Here is a 20,128-nt window from a genome sequence, read left to right as displayed (position 1 = left end):
CAGATCTCACGGGTGGAAAGTGAACGCAGAAAAAAGTTCTCTGTCTCCGTCAACAAGGGTTCCCTTCTTGGGAACAATAATAGACTCCTTAGAAATGAGGATTTTTCTGACAGAGGCCAGAAAATCAAAACTTCTGAACTCTTGTCAAATACTTCATTCTGTTCCTCTTCCTTCCATAGCGCAGTGCATGGAAGTAATAGGTAGCGGCAATGGACATAGTTCCTTTTGCACGCATTCATCTAAGACCATTACAACTGTGCATGCTCAGTCAGTGGAATGGGGACTATACAGACTTGTCTCCGACGATACAAGTAAATCAGAGGACCAGAGATTCACTCCGTTGGTGGCTGTCCCTGGACAACCTGTCACAGGGGATGAGCTTCCGCAGACCAGAGTGGGTCATTGTCACGACCGACGCCAGTCTGGTGGGCTGGGGCGCGGTCTGGGGACCCCTGAAAGCTCAGGGTCTTTGGTCTCGGGAAGAATCTCTTCTACCGATAAATATTCTGGAACTGAGAGCGATACTCAATGCTCTCAAGGCTTGGCCTCAGCTAGCAAAGGCCAAGTTCATACGGTTTCAATCAGACAACATGACGACTGTTGCGTACATCAACCATCAGGGGGGAACAAGGAGTTCCCTGGCGATGGAAGAAGTGACCAAAATCATTCAATGGGCGGAGACTCACTCCTGCCACTTGTCTGCAATCCACATCCCAGGAGTGGAAAATTGGGAAGCGGATTTTCTGAGTCGTCAGACATTTCATCCGGGGGAGTGGGAACTCCATCCGGAAATCTTTGCCCAAATCACTCAATTGTGGGGCATTCCAGACATGGATCTGATGGCCTCTCGTCAGAACTTCAAGGTTCCTTGCTACGGGTCCAGATCCAGGGATCCCAAGGCGACTCTAGTAGATGCACTAGTAGCACCTTGGACCTTCAAACTAGCTTATGTATTCCCGCCGTTTCCTCTCATCCCCAGGCTGGTAGCCAGGATCAATTAGGAGAGAGCATCGGTGATCTTGATAGCTCCTGCGTGGCCACGCAGGACTTGGTATGCAGACCTGGTGAATATGTCATCGGCTCCACCATGGAAGCTACCTTTGAGACGAGACCTTCTTGTTCAGGGTCCGTTCGAACATCCGAACCTGGTCTCACTCCAACTGACTGCTTGGAGATTGAACGCTTGATCTTATCAAAGCGAGGGTTCTCAGATTCTGTCATTGATACTCTTGTTCAGGCCAGAAAGCCTGTAACTAGAAAAATTTACCACAAAATATGGAAAAAATATATCTGTTGGTGTGAATCTAAAGGATTCCCTTGGGACAAGGTAAAAATTCCTAAGATTCTATCCTTCCTTCAAGAAGGTTTGGAGAAAGGATTATCTGCTAGTTCCTTGAAGGGACAGATTTCTGCCTTGTCTGTGTTACTTCACAAAAAGCTGGCAGCTGTGCCAGATGTTCAAGCCTTTGTTCAGGCTCTGGTTAGAATCAAGCCTGTTTACAAACCTTTGACTCCTCCTTGGAGTCTCAATTTAGTTCTTTCAGTTCTTCAGGGGGTTCCGTTTGAACCCTTACATTCCGTTGATATTAAGTTATTATCTTGGAAAGTTTTGTTTTTGGTTGCAATTTCTTCTGCTAGAAGAGTTTCAGAATTATCTGCTCTGCAGTGTTCTCCTCCTTATCTGGTGTTCCATGCAGATAAGGTGGTTTTACGTACTAAACCTGGTTTTCTTCCGAAAGTTGTTTCTACAAAGGATTTTAGACAAACATCTTCCTTGTTTGTTGTTTATTCTGGTAAAAGGAGAGGTCAAAAAGCAACTTCTACCTCTCTCTCTTTTTGGATTAAAAGCATCATCAGATTGGCTTATGAGACTGCCGGACGGCAGCCTCCTGACAGAATCACAGCTCATTCCACTAGGGCTGTGGCTTCCACATGGGCCTTCAAGAACGAGGCTTCTGTTGATCAGATATGTAAGGCAGCGACTTGGTCTTCACTGCACACTTTTACTAAATTTTACAAGTTTGATACTTTTGCTTCTTCTGAGGCTATTTTTGGGAGAAAGGTTTTGCAAGCCGTGGTGCCTTCCATCTAGGTGACCTGATTTGCTCCCTCCCTTCATCCGTGTCCTAAAGCTTTGGTATTGGTTCCCACAAGTAAGGATGACGCCGTGGACCGGACACACCTATGTTGGAGAAAACAGAATTTATGTTTACCTGATAAATTACTTTCTCCAACGGTGTGTCCGGTCCACGGCCCGCCCTGGTTTTTTAATCAGGTCTGATAATTTATTTTCTTTAACTACAGTCACCACGGTATCATATGGTTTCTCCTATGCAAATATTCCTCCTTTACGTCGGTCGAATGACTGGGGAAGGCGGAGCCTAGGAGGGATCATGTGACCAGCTTTGCTGGGCTCTTTGCCATTTCCTGTTGGGGAAGAGAATATCCCACAAGTAAGGATGACGCCGTGGACCGGACACACCGTTGGAGAAAGTAATTTATCAGGTAAACATAAATTCTGTTTTTTTCTTTTACTCCATTATTCAATAGTTTATTTAAATCAGATAAGAAACTATTGGTGGGATCTGATTTTAGCTTGGTAAAAGTTCTGTCATCATTCAAAAGGCATAGTGCTTTACATTAGTGCTGTCCATTACATACACCTCCCTGTCCTGAATAACTATCCCCCCCCCCCACACTTTTGGCTGGGCGAATACTAATATTAACATTTCCCATCAATTGGTTCAAACTTATTCTTTCATTTAGGGCTGCAACTAACGATTATTTTCATAATCGATTAATCGGCCGATTATTTTTTCGATTAATCGACTAATCGGATAAAAAGAGAATCAATAATAGTTTTCTATGTTTTAAATTAAAATCCACATAATGAGTGTTACAAATATAAACTTCAAAATAAAACTTTACATTAACACAACTGTTTCTTCAATTTTTTTTTATGCAGCAGAGCACAGTTTTATAATTATACAAAACAAAACCACAAACTGTTTGAAAAGAGGTAGAACTATAAAGAGTTAGACTATCACTGTTAATAACATTCTGTTATTCACTCTTTCAGAAACTTTGCATTGAAATGAAAAAATCTCAACATGTCCACATGCTTCTGGCTAAGGCTGGTTCTCTGTTTGCAGCTATATTTCCTGCAGCAGAGAAAAGGCTTTCACCAAAGTGGGATATTTATCTTTGTTAGCTCTTCACCAATGCTATGTGTTTTCTACCATGGCAAGGGGCCTCTCAATAAAGTAACCCTTGACTTCATTCTAATAAAAATATCTTGAATATCTATATGCAATGATAAATAACCAGCAATAAGGTTAGGGGAAATATCTAGTCCGCTCTAAAAATAACGAATATATACTTATAAAGGTTGAATCTGGTACATATTATCACAATTTAGTAAAAATATAAAAAAACAATAAAAATCAAAAGCGCTAAGGACTGTATATCAATAACAGGAGAAAGCCTTACACATTTATTTATACAGTACATATAATCAGCAATAGCAAGCAATACACTAATAATTGTGCAAACAGATAATAGTGCACATCAATTTAATCTAGGGGCAAGGTGTAAACAACAAGCTTGGCACTATATCATGAAAAGCATAGTTCCAAATCACCAAATTTAATATAAACAATCCAAATGATGACTATTATATCTGGGTTGCACATAAGCCAGGGGTAGTTGTAAACGTATACTGTCCTGAAAAGTGAAAAGTAGACGTCTGTAGACGTCCTTTAGGCTAAGGCCATAACCATAAAACACAATACCATATGCAGGAGTTCATTGGAGTGAAGTAGCTGGTGTTGTGCACAGATCAACTAATTGCAAACCAACTAATCGATTATGAGATTCGTTGACAACTATTTTCATAATCGATTATTATCGATTATGACGATTAGTTGTTGCAGCTCTACTTTCATTTTTTAAGTTATCAGGATAATCTTTGTTTAAGCATAGGTTTCTCTTGTAAGGTGTATCCAGTCCACGGATCATCCATTACTTGTGGGATATTCTCCTTCCCAACAGGAAGCTGCAAGAGAATCACCCACAGCAGAGCTGTCTATATAGCTCCTATCCTAACTGCCACTACCAGTCATTCTCTTGCAGCTCTCGACAAGATAGGAAGTAGCTAGAGAGATGTGGTGAATTTATGTAGTTTATCTTCAATCAAAAGTTTGTTATTTTCAAATGGTACCGGAGTTGTACTGTTTTAGCCTCAGGCAGAAAGTTGAAGAAGAGTCTGCCTGTGGTTTTTGATGATCTTAGCAGGTTGTAACTAAGATCCATTGCTGTTCTCACACATAACTGAAGAGATGAGGTAACTTCAGCTGGAGGAATGGCGTGCAGGGTCTCCTGCTATGAGGTATGTGCAGATTAAATTTTTCTAGAGAAATGTATATTCTAGAAAATGCTGTTAATACCGGATTTATTTAAGGTAAGCCTGATTACAGTGATTTAATAACGACTAGTATCATGCTTGCTGTAAAAGGTAATATTCTTATTACTTTCTCACATTACTGAAAATATCGTTTGCTGGAAGTGTTTAAACGTTTTTTTCTACATATTGGTGATAAAACTTTATTGGGGCCCAGTTTTTTCCACATGGCTGACTAGATTTTGCCTAGGGTTAGTTTTGTTAGGCCCTCTCACTGTGAATACAGGTTGGGAGGGGCCTATATTCGCGCCTAAATGCGCATTAGATTTTGCAATTGGAGACATCCAGTTTCCCTGAAGGAGTTCCCTGAACACTTAGGACCTCTACAAAGGGTTTTTGTGCCTTCAAAAGTCGTTGTATGGGAGGTAGGGCCACAGCAGAGCTGTGGCAGTTTGTTGTGACTGTTAAAAAACGTTTATATCGTTTTTTTGATCCGGTTTTGAAACTAAGGGGTTAATCATCCATTTGCAAGTGGGTGCAATGCTCTGTTAGTCTATTATACACACTGTAAAAATTTCGTAAGATTTACTGCTTTTTATCACTGTTTTTCAATTTCTGACAAAATTTGTTTCTCTTAAAGGCACAGTACCGTTTTTATTTTTTGCTTGTTTACATTTATTAAAGTGTTTTCCAAGCTTGCTGGTCTCATTGCTAGTCTGTTTAAACATGTCTGACATAGAGGAAACTCCTTGTTCATTATGTTTAGAAGCCATTGTGGAACCCCCTCTTAGAATGTGTACCAAATGTACTGATTTTACTTTAAGTTATAAAGATCATATTCTGTCTTTAAAAGATTTATCACCAGAGGAAACTGACAAGGGGGGAAGTTATGCCAACTAACTCGCCCCACATGTCAGAACCTTTGACTCCCGCTCAAGGGACTCCCGCTCAAGTGGCGCCAAGTACATCTAGCGCGCCCATGGCGTTTACTTTACAAGACATGGCGGCAGTTATGGATCATACCCTTACAGCGCTATTGTCCAAACTACCAGGGTTACAAGGAAAGCGAGACAGCTCTGGGACTAGAAAAAATACAGAGCTCTCTGACGCTTTAGTAGCTATGTCTGATATCCCCTCACAATATGCAGAAGCTGAGGCAGGAGAGCTTCTTTCTGTGAGTGATTTTTCTGATTCAGGGAAGATGCTTCAACCTAATTCTGATATGTCTACATTTAAATTTAAGCTTGAACACCTCCGCGTGTTGCTCAGGGAGGTTTTAGCTACTCTGGATGACTGTGACACCATTATAGTGCCAGAGAAATTGTGTAGATTGGATAAATACTATGCAGTGCCTGTTTACACTGATGTTTTTCCAATACCTAAAAGGTTTTCAGAAATTATTACTAAGGAATGGGATAGACCAGGTGTACCGTTCTCTCCCCCTCCTATTTTTAAGAAAATGTTTCCAATAGATGCCTCTACACGGAACTTATGGCAAACGGTCCCTAAGGTGGAGGGAGCAGTTTCTACCCTAGCTAAGCGTACAACTATTCCCGTCGAGGACAGTTGTGCTTTCCTAGATCCAATGGATAAAAAGTTAGAGGGTTACCTTAAGAAAATGTTTATTCAACAAGGTTTTATTCTCCAGCCTCTTGCATGCATTGCCCGGTCACTGCTGCTGCGGCCTTCTGGTTTGAGTCTCTGGAAGAGGCCTTACAGGTAGAAACTCCATTGGATGATATACTTGACAAGCTTAAAGCGATTATGCTAGCCAATTCATTTGTTTCTGACGCCGTAGTTCATTTAACCAAACTAACGGCTAAGAACTCAGGTTTTGCAATACAGGCGCGTAGGGCGCTATGGCTTAAATCCTGGTCAGCTGACGTTACTTCAAAGTCTAAGCTTCTCAACATTCCCTTCACGGGGCAGACCCTATTCGGGCCTGGACTGAAGGAGATCATTTCTGATATTACTGGAGGAAAAGGTCATGCCCTTCCTCAGGATAGGTCTAATAAATTAAGGACCAAACAAACAAATTTTCATGCCTTTCGAAACTTTAAGACGAGCGCGGCATCAACTCCCTCTAATGCAAAACAAGAGGGAAATTTTGCCCAGTCCAAGCTGGTCTGGAGACCTAACCAGGCCTGGAACAAAGCTAAGCAGGCCAAGAAGCCTGCTGCTGCCTCTAAGACAGCATGAAGGATCAGCCCCCGATCTGGTAACGGATCTAGTAGGGGGCAGACTTTCTCTCTTCGCCCAGGCTTGGGCAAGAGATGTCCAGGATCCCTGGGCGTTGGAAATTGTGTCCCAGGGATATCTTCTGGACTTCAAAGCTTCTTCCCCAAAAGGAAGATTTCACCTCTCACAATTATCTGCAGACCAGATAAAGAGAGAGGCATTCTTACATTGTGTTCAAGACCTCCTAGTTATGGGAGTGATCCACCCAGTTCCAAAGGAGGAACAGGGGCAAGGAGACTATTCAACAGGGGCATGGAGACTATTCAAACCATCCTACCTATGATCCAGGAGGGTCAATACATGACTACCGTGGACTTAAAGGATGCTTATCTTCATATTCCAATACACAAAGATCATCATCGGTTTCTCAGGTTCGCCTTCCTAGACAGGCATTACCAGTTTGTGGCTCTTCCCTTTGGGTTAGCTACGGCACCAAGAATCTTTACGAAGGTTCTGGGGTCACTTCTGGCGTCCTAAAGCCGCGGGGCATAGCAGTAGCCCCTTACTTAGACGACATTCTGATACAGGCGTCGAATTTCCAAATTGCCAAGTCCCATACGGACATTGTTCTGGCATTCCTGAGGTCTCATGGGTGGAAAGTGAATGAAAAGAAGAGTTCTCTATCCCCTCTCACAAGAGTTTCCTTCCTGGGAACTCTGATAGATTCTGTAGAAATGAGGATTTACCTGACAGAGGACAGGTTGTCAAAACTTCTAAATTCCTGAAGTGTTCTTTATTATACTTCTCGCCCTTCGGTGGCTCAGTGTATGGAAGTAATCGGCTTAATGGTAGCGGCAATGGACATAGTTCAGCTTGCCCGCCTACATCTCAGACCGCTGCAACTCTACATGCTCAGTCAGTGGAATGGGGATTACACAGATTTGTCCCCTCTTCTAAATCTGGATCAAGAGACCAGGGATTCTCTTCTCTGGTGACTATCTCGGGTCCATCTGTCCAAAGGTATGACCTTCCGCAGGCCAGATTGGACAATAGTAACAACAGATGCCAGCCTTCTGGGCTGGGGTGCAGTCTGGAACTCTCTGAAGGCTCAGGGGTCGTGGACTCAGGAGGAGGCACTCCTTCCAATAAACATTCTGGAACTAAGAGCGATATTCAATTCTCTTCAGGCTTGGCCTCAGCTAGCGGCAGTGAGGTTCATCAGATTTCAGTCGGACAACATCACCATCAAGGGGGAACAAGGAGTTCCCTAGCGATGTTGGAGGTTTCAAAGATAATTCAATGGGCAGAGATTCACTCTTGCCATCTATCAGCTATCCATATCCCAGGAGTAGAGAACTGGGAGGCAGATTTTCTAAGTCGACAGACTTTTCATCCGGGGGAGTGGGAGGTGTTTGCACAGTTGATTCAACGTTGGGGCAAGCCAGAACGCCAAGCTTCCTTGTTACGGATCCAGGTCCAGAGATCCCAAGGCAGCGCTGATAGATGCTCTAGCAGCGCCTTGGTCCTTCAACCTGGCTTATGTGTTTCCACCGTTTTCTTTGCTCCCTCGTCTGATTGCCAAGATCAAACAGGAGAGAGCATCGGTAATTTTGATAGCACCTGCGTGGCCACGCAGGACTTGGTATGCAGATCTGGTGGACATGTCATCCTTTCCACCATGGACTCTGCCTCTGAGGCAGGACCTTCTACTTCAGGGTCCTTTCAACCATCCAAATCTAATTTCTCTGCGGCTGACTGCTTGGAGATTGAGAGCTTGATTTTATTAAAGCGTGGTTTCTCCAAGGAAAATCTATCATAAGATATGGTGTAAATATCTTCATTGGTGTGAATCCAAGGGTTACTCATGGAGTAAGGTCAGGATTCCTAGGATATTATCTTTTCTCCAAGAAGGATTGGAAAAGGGTTTGTCAGCTAGTTCCTTAAAAGGACAGATTTCTGCTCTGTCTATTCTTTTGCACAAACGTCTGGCTGAGGTTCCAGACGTGCAGGCGTTTTGTCAGGCTAGCCTGTGTTTAAACCTGTTGCTCCGCCTTGGAGTTTAAATTTAGTTCTTAAGGTTCTTCAAGGGGTTCCGTTTGAACCTTTGCATTCCATAGATATTAAGCTCTTATCCTGGAAGGTTCTGTTTTTAGTTACTATCTCCTCGGCTCAAAGAGTTTCGGAGTTATCTGCTTTACAATGTGATTCCCCTTATCTAATTTTTCATGCAGATAAGGTAGTGTTACGTACCAAACCTGTTTTTTTACCTAAGGTGGTATCTAATAAAAATATCAATCAGGAGATTGTTGTACCGTCACTGTGTCCTAATCCTTCTTCAAAGAAGGAACGTCTTTTACACAATCTTGACGTGGTTCGTGCTTTAAAGTTTTATTTACAAGCTACTAAAGATTTTTGTCAAACATCTGCATTGTTTGTTGTCTACTCTGGACAGAGGAGAGGCCAAAAGGCTTCGGCAACCTCTCTTTCTTTTTGGCTAAGGAGTATAATACGCTTAGCTTATGAGACTGCTGGCCAGCAGCCTCCTGAAAGGATTACAGCTCATTCTACTAGAGCGGTAGCTTCCACATGGGCTTTTAAAAATTAGGCTTCTGTTGAACAGATTTGTAAGGCGGCGACTTGGTCTTCGCTTCATACTTTTTCAAAATTCTATAAATTTGATACTTTTGCTTCTTCGGAGGCTATTTTTGGGAGAAAGGTCTTGCAGGCAGTGGTGCCTTCCGTTTAAGCGCCTGCCTTGTCCCTCCCTTCATCCGTGTCCTATAGCTTTGGTATTGGTATCCCACAAGTAATGGATGATCCGTGGACTGGATACACCTTACAAGAGAAAACATAATTTATGCTTACCTGATAAATTTATTTCTCTTGTGGTGTATCCAGTCCACGGCCCGCCCTGTCATTTTAAGGCAGGTGTTTTTTATTTTTAAACTACAGTCACCACTGCACCCTATAGTTTCTCCTTTCTCTTGCTTGTCTTCGGTCGAATGACTGGTAGTGGCAGTTAGGGGAGGAGCTATATAGACAGCTCTGCTGTGGGTGATCCTTTTGCAGCTTCCTGTTGGGAAGGAGAATATCCCACAAGTAATGGATGATCCGTGGACTGGATACACCACAAGAGAAATAAATTTATCAGGTAAGCATAAATTATGTTTTTTTTTAAAAAACACCCCAAAATAAAAGAAACCTAATCTATAATAAACTACCAATAGCCCTTAAAAGAAAAATACAAAGACCCACTAACATTACAGACCCCCACCCCCATCCCGCAAAATAAAAAAACTATCTAAAAAATACTACAAATGCAAGGACCTACTAACATTACAAACCCCCACCCCCCAAAAATAAAAAAAACTAATCTACCCATTGCCCTGAAAAGGGCATTTGTATGGGCATTGCCCTTAAAAGGGCATTCAGCTCTTTTTCTTGCCCTTAAAAGGGTATTCAGCTCTTTTAAGAAATGCTTAAACCCTAATCTAAAAAAAACCCACCCCAAAAAACCTTAAAAAAACCTAACACTAACCGCTCTTTAGGTACTCACAGTTGCTGAAGTCCCGCTTGAACGATCTTCATCCGGCGGCTCTATCTTCATCCAGGCGGCTCCATCTTTATCCGTTGCGGGACCGGCATCTTCATCCCTGCGGAGGCGGAGATCCAGGGGTAGGTCCAAGGCGGAGGTCCAGGCAGAGTCAGTCGATCCAACGTGGAGGTCCTCTTCATGCGATCGTCCACCGCACACTGAGGATTCAAATGCAAGGTACCCCATTTATACTGGGGGTACCATGGCATTCCTTTTGGTTAAAAAAATTAAATTAGCCAATAGGAATTAGGGCTGCTAAAATCCTATTGGCTGTTCATGTCAGCCAATAGGATTTAAGCAACTCTCATTCCTATTGTCTGATTTCCCTGGACCTTCGCCTCTGCGTATCGACCACTCTGCCTCCGCAGGGATGAAGAAGGGATGTCCGCCCACTGGAGCAACGGGCTGGTCCCGCGATGGATGAAGATGGAGCCGCCGGGATGAAGATCATTCAAGCGGGACTTCAGCAACTGTGAGTACCTAAAGAGGGGTTAGTGTTTTTTAAGGTGTTTTGGGGTGGGGGTTTTTTTAGATTAGGGTTTGGGCATTTCTTAAAAGAGCTGAATGCCCTTTTAAGGGCAAGAAAAAGAGCTGAATGCCCTTTTCAGGGCAATGGTTAGATTAGGTTTTTTTAGATAGTTTTTTTTTATTGGGGGGGGGGGGGGTTTGTAATGTTAGTGGGTCTTTGTATTTTTGTTTAGAAAACGAGCCGATTTCTTTAGGGCAAGGCCCTATTGGTAGTTTATTATAGATTAGGTTTCTTTTATTTTGGGGTGTTTTACTTTAAAATGGGTATTAGAATAGGAATAATTGTTATTATTTTGGATAATTAATTTGCTATTTTGTGTTATTTTTTGTTTGTTTTGGGGTGGGTTTTTGTTTTTTAGAATAGCCATTTTTTATGGGCAGCAAAAGAGCTGGATGCCCTTAATGCCCATATAAATGCCCTTTTCAGGGCAATAGGTAGATTAGGTTTTACTTTTATTTTGAGGGGTGGGGGTTTGTATAATATTAGGGTTTTTTTGTTTTTCTTTTGTAGAAAAAGAGCTGATTTCTTTTGGGCAATGCCCTACAAAAGGTCCTTTTAAGGGCCTACAAAATGCCCTTTTAATGGCCCTTGGTAGTTAATTATAGATTAGGGTTTTTTATTTTGGGGTGGGTTTTTTTTGGATAATTTCGTTTGTTATTTTTTGTAATGGTAGGTTTTTTATTTTTTGTAATTGTAGTGTTTTTTATTTTTTGTAATGTTAGTTTTTAGTGTAAGGCAGGTTAGCTTTTATTTCACAGGTAAGTTTGTATTTATTTTAACTAGGTCGTTAGTAAATAGTTAATAACTATTTACTAACTAGTCTACCTAGTTAAAATAAATACAAGCTTTCCTGTGAAATAAAAATAAAACCTAAGATAGACTATTAGTTATATTGTAGTTAGCTTAGGGTTTATTTTACAGGTAAGTATTTAGTTTTAAATAGGTATTATTTAGGTATTAATTGTAATTTTTAATTAGATTTATTTTAATTATGTTAAAGTTTGTGGGGGTTAGGGTTAGACTTAGGGTTAGGTTTAGGGGTTAATAACTTTAGTATAGTGGCAGTGAAGTTGGGGCGGAAGATTAGGGGTTAATAAGTAGGTAGGTGGCGGCGATGTTAGGGACAGCAGATTAGGGGTTAATATTGAACTAGTGTTTGCGATGCTGGAGTACGGCGGTTTAGGGTTTAATATGTTTATTCTAGTGGCGGCGCTGTCGGGAACGGCAGATTAGGAGTTAATCATTTAAATTTTTGGGTTTGTGATGCGGGAGGGCCTCGGTTTAGGGGTTAATAGGTAGTTTATGGGTGTTAGTGTACTTTTTAGCACTTTAGTTATGAGTTTTATGTTACGGCTTTGTAGCGTAAAACCCATAACTACTGACTTTCAGTTTACGGTATGGATCTTGTAGTTATAGGCTGTACTACTCACTTTTTTGGCCGGACAGGCAAACTCATAATACCGGCGCTATGGAAGTCCTATTGAAAAAGGACTTTTGGAAAGCTGCGGTAGTTACGTTGCATTCCGGCCAAAAAAGTGTGCTGTACAGCTATACCTACAAGACTCGTAATAGCAGCGGTAGAGAAAAAGCAGCGTTATGAGGCTTTTTCACCCATAACGCAAAACTCGTAATCTAGCCGTAAGATAGCTACAATATAACTATTAATTATATTGTAGCTAGTTTAGGTTTTATTTCACATGTATGTATTTAGTTTTAAATAGGTATTATTTAGTTAATAATTGTAACTTTAATTTAGCTCTATTTTAATTATGTTAAAGTTAGAAGGTGTTAGGTTTAGGGTTACGGTTAGGTTTAGGGGTTAATATATTTTAATTTAGGTTGTTGCGATGTGGGGGGCTGGCAGTTTAGGGGTTACTAGATTTATTTAGGGGTAGTGATGTGAGAGGCCAGAGGTTTAGGGGTTAATAACTTTATTTAGTGGCTATGTCGAGGAGCGGCGGAATAGGGGTTAATAGCTTTATTATAGTGTGGGCAATGTTGGGGTGCGGTGGAATAGGGGTTAATAACTTTAGTATAGTGGTGACGATGTCGTGGAGCGGCGGAATTAGGGTTAATAAATTGTATTAGTGGCAGCGATGTTGGGAGCAGCAGATTAGGGGTTAATAACTTTAATATAGTATTTGGGATACGGGAGGGCCTCGGTTTAGGGGTTAATAGGTAGTTTATGGGTGTTTAGTGTACTTTGTAACACTTTAGTTATGAGTTTTATGTAACAGTTTTGTTGCGTAAAGCTCATGACTACTGGTCTCAGATGGCGGTACGGAACTTGTCGTTATAGGGTGTAACGCAAGCTTTTTAGCCTCACCGCAAAACTCGTAATGGCAGCGCTATGGGAATCCCATGAAAAAACATCTTTTTTTTTTTATTGCGGGACTGACGTTGCTTTATAGGCTAAAAGGCTTGCGGCACAACTATACCGACAAGACTCGTAATAACTGCGTTGTTGTTTAAACGCTGAAATTACCATTTTTTCAGCATTAAAACACGAATGCACAACTCGTAATCTACCTGAAAGAAAACCAATTCGCTGGTAAACATAAAAGTATTCTCACTGGGGAAGATATTACTACTTTGGAAACTTTACACATATTGCAGGATGTGGATAATACTGAACTTAAATGGACACTGAACCCAATTTTTTTTCTTTTGTGATTTAGATAGAGCATGCAATTTTAAGCAACTTTCTTATTTACTCTTATTATCAATTTTTCTTTGTTCTCTTGCTATCTTTATTTGAAAAAGAACGCGGACAGCACTTGTTTATTGGTGGGTGAATGTATCCACCAATCAGCAAGAACAACCTAGGTTGTTCACCAAAAATGGGCTGGCATCTAAACTTACATTTCAAATAAAGATACCAAGAGAATGAAGAAAATGTGATAATAGGAGTAAATTAAAAAATTGTTTAATATTGCATGCTCTATCTGAATCACAAAAGAAAAAAATTGGGTTCAGTGTCCCTTTAATACCAGTCCTAATGGTGAAATATGTATTCAAAGCAATAAGAGAAAACAGTCTTCCTTTTATCCAATACATGTACACGGAGAATATATTAAAACGTTTAGAAACCTAGTTGAGAAAGACCTTGAAAAACTACGCTTAAACAAAGATTATACTGATAACTTAACAAAAACTGAAAGAATAAGTTTGAACCAATTGATGGGAAATGTTAATATCAGTATTCGCCCAGCTGATAAGGGTGGGGGGTTAGTTATTCAGGACAGGGAGGTGTATGTAATGGAAGCACTACGCCTTTTGAATGATGATAGTACCTATACCAAGCATAAATCAGATCCCACCAATAGTTTCTTATCTGCATTAAATAAACTATTGAATAATGAAGTAAAAGAAAACATAACTATTGATGAGTTTAAATTCCTATATCAAAAACATTCTAAAATAGCGGTTATGTACCATCTACCGAAAATACATAAGACACTAGAAAACCCGCCGTTTGCGGGAGTGCGATAATTAACCAGCCATTACAAGCAATTAGCTCTCAGAAAATTAACCAGAGATACAATCTCTGGTTAATTTTCTAAAAGTGCCCCAAATGCCCTCAAAATACAGGGCATTGTAGTTTTTTATTTTAAAAAAAGTACCATATTTCTAATTAAAAAAAACAGCACTGGGCAGTTTTGGGGCTTTAAAGTTGGTGGGAGTGGGGTGTTTGAAAAAAAACGGCACTTACCTTTACATTGCGGTTTATGGCAACTGTGTGTTCTCATAGACCGAAATGTAAATATATACGTTTATGCTTATATACATATATATATATTTATGTGTTAATATGTGTATATACAATTATTAACAAAAAAATATATACAGTATGTATATCAGCATATAGACGTGCAGTGAGGTCAGAGGCTGGTGAGGCACTGGCAATGATACGCCCAGGAAATACACACATATATATATATATATATACATACACACTCGCTCTCACTTTCTCACACACACACACTCTCACTTTCTCTCACACACACTCTCACTCTCTCACACACACTATCACTCTCTCACACACACTCTCTCACTCTCACACACACACTCACATACACACTCTCACTCTCTCTCACACACTCTCTCACACACACACTCTCACTCACACACACACTCTCAATCTCTCACACACTCACTCTCTCACACACACCCACTCTCTCACACACTCACTCTCTCACACATACTCACTCTCACACACACACTCTCTCACTCTCACACACTCTCTCTCACACACACACTCTGACTCACACACACTCTCACTCTCTCACACACACTCTCACTCTCTCACACACACAGTCTCACTCTCACACACACACACTCTCACTCTCTCACACACACATTCTCACTCTCTCACACACACTCTCTCACACACACACGCTCTCACTCTCACACACAAACTCTCTCACACACTCTCTCTCACACACTCTCACACACACTCTCTCTCTCACACACACACACTCTCTCTCACACTCTCTCTCTCGCACAGTTTAAGGGCCATTATAATATTTTTTTATCTAGAGGTTAATAAAAAGTTATAATAATGTCCACTGCCCATTCTGTGAATATAATTACATAGTCCAGTATTTCCTAAGCTCCATACAATGTGTAGAAACAACAGGCTGCCAGACATCAATCAAATAATACCCCTCTGCTTGTGTTCACTAGGGAGGGAGAGGTTCTGGCAATGGTTGCTATGGCAACCTTTGAAGCTTCCTGTAGAACTTACAGCGTTCTGAGTGAAATAATTTACGATATTTGTGTTTCACTTTAATCCTCTTAATAGGCACACAATACATTCTCTTCTCCTATCTGCATCTCTCCTCTGACCTCTCTGCTACGGATAATACTTTTTACCTTGCAGCTGTCAACGTTTTTGCCAGCACACAGTGCAGTGAGAGGAGGCAAGGGGAGTGTACAAGGTAAAAAGTATTATCGTACTAGAGAGGTCAGAGGAGAGATGAAGATAGAAGAGAATGTATTTTGTGCCCATTAAGAGGTTTAAAGTGAAACACAAGTATCATAAATTATTTCAGTCATTGAAGCTTCAAGCAGACACGCAGACAGTGATCACAGCCGACACACAGAGTGGCACAGTGCAGAGAAATTCAGCATCCATCCCCTCCCCTAATGCAAGCCGGACTCTCTTCCTTCTTGCATGTCCCGATCCGCCACAAAAATACATTGCAAACAGTTACTGTAAGGACAAATGGTGCATATGTTCACAAAACATTAACCCCCCCCCCACAAAAAAAAAAAAAATGTAGTTCAAATCTCTGTTAAAACTCAAGGGATCATAGGGGGTTATAGTTTGGACAACTTTGTTATAAGTATACTGCAAAAAGCATTAAAATAAGTGCATGTAATGAAACCACTATTGCCATGTGGACCTGAAAGAGAAAACATAATTTATGCTTACCTGATAAATTTATTTCTCTTGTGGTGTATCCAGTCCACGGATCATCCATTACTTGTGGGATATTCTCCTTCCCAACAGGAAGCTGCAAGAGGATCACCCACAGCAGAGCTGTCTATATAGCTCCTCCCCTAACTGCCACTACCAGTCATTCGACCGAAGACAAGCAAGAGAAAGGAGAAACCATAGGGTGCAGTGGTGACTGTAGTTTAAAAATAAAAAACACCTGCCTTAAAATGACAGGGTGGGCCATGGACTGGATACACCACAAGAGAAATAAATTTATCAGGTAAGCATAAATTATGTTTTCTCTTGTAAGGTGTATCCAGTCCACGGATCATCCATTACTTGTGGGATACCAATACCAAAGCTATAGGACACGGATGAAGGGAGGGACAAGGCAGGCGCTTAAACGGAAGGCACCACTGCCTGCAAGACCTTTCTCCCAAAAATAGCCTCCGAAGAAGCAAAAGTATCAAATTTATAGAATTTTGAAAAAGTATGAAGCGAAGACCAAGTCGCCGCCTTACAAATCTGTTCAACAGAAGCTTCATTTTTAAAAGCCCATGTGGAAGCTACCGCTCTAGTAGAATGAGCTGTAATCCTTTCAGGAGGCTGCTGGCCAGCAGGCTCATAAGCTAAGCGTATTATACTCCTTAGCCAAAAAGAAAGAGAGGTTGCCGAAGCCTTTTGGCCTCTCCTCTGTCCAGAGTAGACAACAAACAATGCTGATGTTTGACAAAAATCTTTAGTAGCTTGTAAATAAAACTTTAAAGCACGAACCACATCAAGATTGTGTAAAAGACGTTCCTTCTTTGAAGAAGGATTAGGACACAGTGACGGTACAACAATCTCCTGATTGATATTTCTATTAGATACCACCTTAGGTAAAAAAACAGGTTTGGTACGTAACACTAACTTATCTGCATGAAAAATGAGATAAGGGGAATCACATTGTAAAGCAGATAACTCTGAAACTCTTCAAGCCGAGGAGATAGCTACTAAAAACAGAACCTTCCAGGATAAGAGCTTAATATCTATGGAATGCAAAGGTTCAAACGGAACCCCTTGAAGAACCTTAAGAACTAAATTTAAACTCCAAGGCGGAGCAACAGGTTTAAACACAGGCTTGATTCTGACTAAAGCCTGACAAAACGCCTGCACGTCTGGAACCTCAGCCAGATGTTTGTGCAAAAGAATAAACAGAGCAGAAATCTGTCCTTTTAAGGAACTGGCTGACAAACCCTTCTCCAATCCTTGGAGAAAAGATAATATCCTAGGAATCTTGACCTTACTCCATGAGTAACACTTGGATTCACACCAATGACGATATTTACACCATATCTTATGATAGATTTTCCTGGTGACAGGCTTTCGCGCCTGTATTAAGGTATCAATAACCGACTCGGAGAAACCACGCTTTGATAAAATCAAGCGTTCAATCTCCAAGCAGTCAGCCGCAGAGAAATTAGATTTGGATGGTTGAAAGGACCCTGAAGTAGAAGGTCCTGCCTCAGAGGCAGAGTCCATGGTGGAAAGGATGACATGTCCACCAGATCTGCATATCAAGTCCTGCGTGGCCACGCAGGTGCTATCAAAATTACCAATGCTCTCTCCTGTTTTATCTTGGCAATCAGACGAGGGAGCAGAGGAAAGGTGGAAACACATAAGCCAGGTTGAAGGACCAAGGCGCTGCTAGAGCATCTATCAACGCTGCCTTGGGATCCCTGGACCTGGATCCGTAACAAGGAAGCTTGGCGTCCTGGCGAGACGCCATGAGATCCAGTTCTGGTTTGCCCCAACGTTGAATCAACTGTGCAAACACTTCCTGATGGAGCTCCCACTCCCCCGGATGAAAAGTCTGTCGACTTAGAAAATCTGCCTCCCAGTTCTCTACTCCTGGGATATGGATAGCTGATAGATGGCAAGAGTGAATCTCTGCCCATTGAATTATCTTTGAAACCTCCAACATCGCTAGGGAACTCCTTGTTCCCCCATGATGGTTGATGTAAGCTACAGTCGTGATGTTGTCCGACAGAAATCTGATTAACCTCACTGCCGCTAGCTGAGGCCAAGCCTGAAGAGCATTGAATATCGCTCTTAGATCCAGAATGTTTATTGGAGGGAGTGCCTCCTCCTGAGTCCACGACCCCTGAGCCTTCAGAGAGTTCCAGACTGCACCCCAGCCCAGAAGGCATCTGTTGTTACTATTGTCCAATCTGGCCTGCGGAAGGTCATACCTTTGGACAGATGGACCCGAGATAGCCACCAGAGAAGAGAATCCCTGGTCTCTTGATCCAGATTTAGAAGAGGTGCCAAATCTGTGTAATCCCCATTCCACTGACTGAGCATGCAGAGTTGCAGCGGTCTGAGATGTAGGCGGGCAAACGGAACTATGTCCATTGCCGCTACCATTAAGCCGATTACTTCCATACACTGAGCCACCGAAGAGCGAGAAGTATAATAAAGAACACGGGAGGAATTTAGAAGTTTTGACAACCTGTCCTCTGTCAGGTAAATCCTAATTTCTACAGAATCTATCAGAGTTCCCAGGAAGGAAACTCTTGTGAGAGGGGATAGAGAACTCTTCTTTTCGTTCACTTTCCACCTATGAGACCTCAGGAATGCCAGAACAATGTCCGTATGGGACTTGGCAATTTGGAAATTCGACGCCTGTATCAGAATGTCGTCTAAGTAAGGGGCTACTGCTATGCCCCGCAGCCTTAGGACCGCCAGAAGTGACCCCAGAACTTTTGTAAAGATTCTTGGTGCCGTAGCTAACCCAAAGGGAAGAACCACAAACTGGTAATGCCTGTCTAGGAAGGCGAACCTGAGAAACCGATAATGATCTTTGTGTATCGGAATGTGAAGATAAGCATCCTTTAAGTCCATGGTAGTCATGTATTGACCCTCCTGGATCATAGGTAGGATGGTTCGAATAGTCTCCATCTTGAAAGATGGGACCCTGAGAAATTTGTTTAGGATCTTGAGATCTAAGATTGGTCTGAAGGTTCCCTCTTTCTTGGGAACCACAAAGAGATTTGAATAGAAGCCTTGCCCCTGTTCCTCCTTTGGAACTGGGTGGATCACTCCCATAACTAGGAAGTCTTGAACACAATGTAAGAATGCCTCTCTCTTTATCTGGTCTGCAGATAATTGTGAGAGGTGAAATTTTCCTTTTGGGGAAGAAGCTTTGAAGTCCAGAAGATATCCCTGGGACACAATTTCCAACGCCCAGGGATCCTGGACATCTCTTGCCCAAGCCTGGGCGAAGAGAGAAAGTCTGCCCCCTACTAGATCCGTTACCGGGTCGGGGGCTGATCTTTCATGCTGTCTTAGAGGCAGCCACGGGCTTCATGGCCTGCTTACCTTTGTTCTAGGCCTGGTTAGGTCTCCAGACCGGCTTGGACTGGGCAAAATTTCCCTCTTGTTTTGCATTAGAGGGGGTTGATGCCGCCCTCTTCTTAAAGTTTCGAAAGGCACGAAAATTAGTTTGAAGAGGTGCCAAATCTGTGTAATCCCCATTCCACTGACTGAGCATGCAGAGTTGCAGCGGTCTGAGATGTAGGCGGGCAAACGGAACTATGTCCATTGCCGCTACCATTAAGCCGATTACTTCCATACACTGAGCCACCGAAGAGCGAGAAGTATAATAAAGAACACGGCAGGAATTTAGAAGTTTTGACAACCTGTCCTCTGTCAGGTAAATCCTAATTTCTACAGAATCTATCAGAGTTCCCAGGAAGGAAACTCTTGTGAGAGGGGATAGAGAACTCTTCTTTTCGTTCACTTTCCACCTATGAGACCTCAGGAATGCCAGAACAATGTCCGTATGGGACTTGGCAATTTGGAAATTCGACGCCTGTATCAGAATGTCGTCTAAGTAAGGGGCTACTGCTATGCCCCGCAGCCTTAGGACCGCCAGAAGTGACCCCAGAACTTTTGTAAAGATTCTTGGTGCCGTAGCTAACCCAAAGGGAAGAACCACAAACT

This window comes from Bombina bombina, chromosome 6 (assembly GCF_027579735.1).
Source record: "Bombina bombina isolate aBomBom1 chromosome 6, aBomBom1.pri, whole genome shotgun sequence".
In the NCBI taxonomy this organism is placed as follows: Eukaryota; Metazoa; Chordata; class Amphibia; order Anura; family Bombinatoridae; genus Bombina; species Bombina bombina.
The sequence above is the reverse complement of the archived record's forward strand: the minus strand, read 5'-3'. Positions refer to the sequence as shown.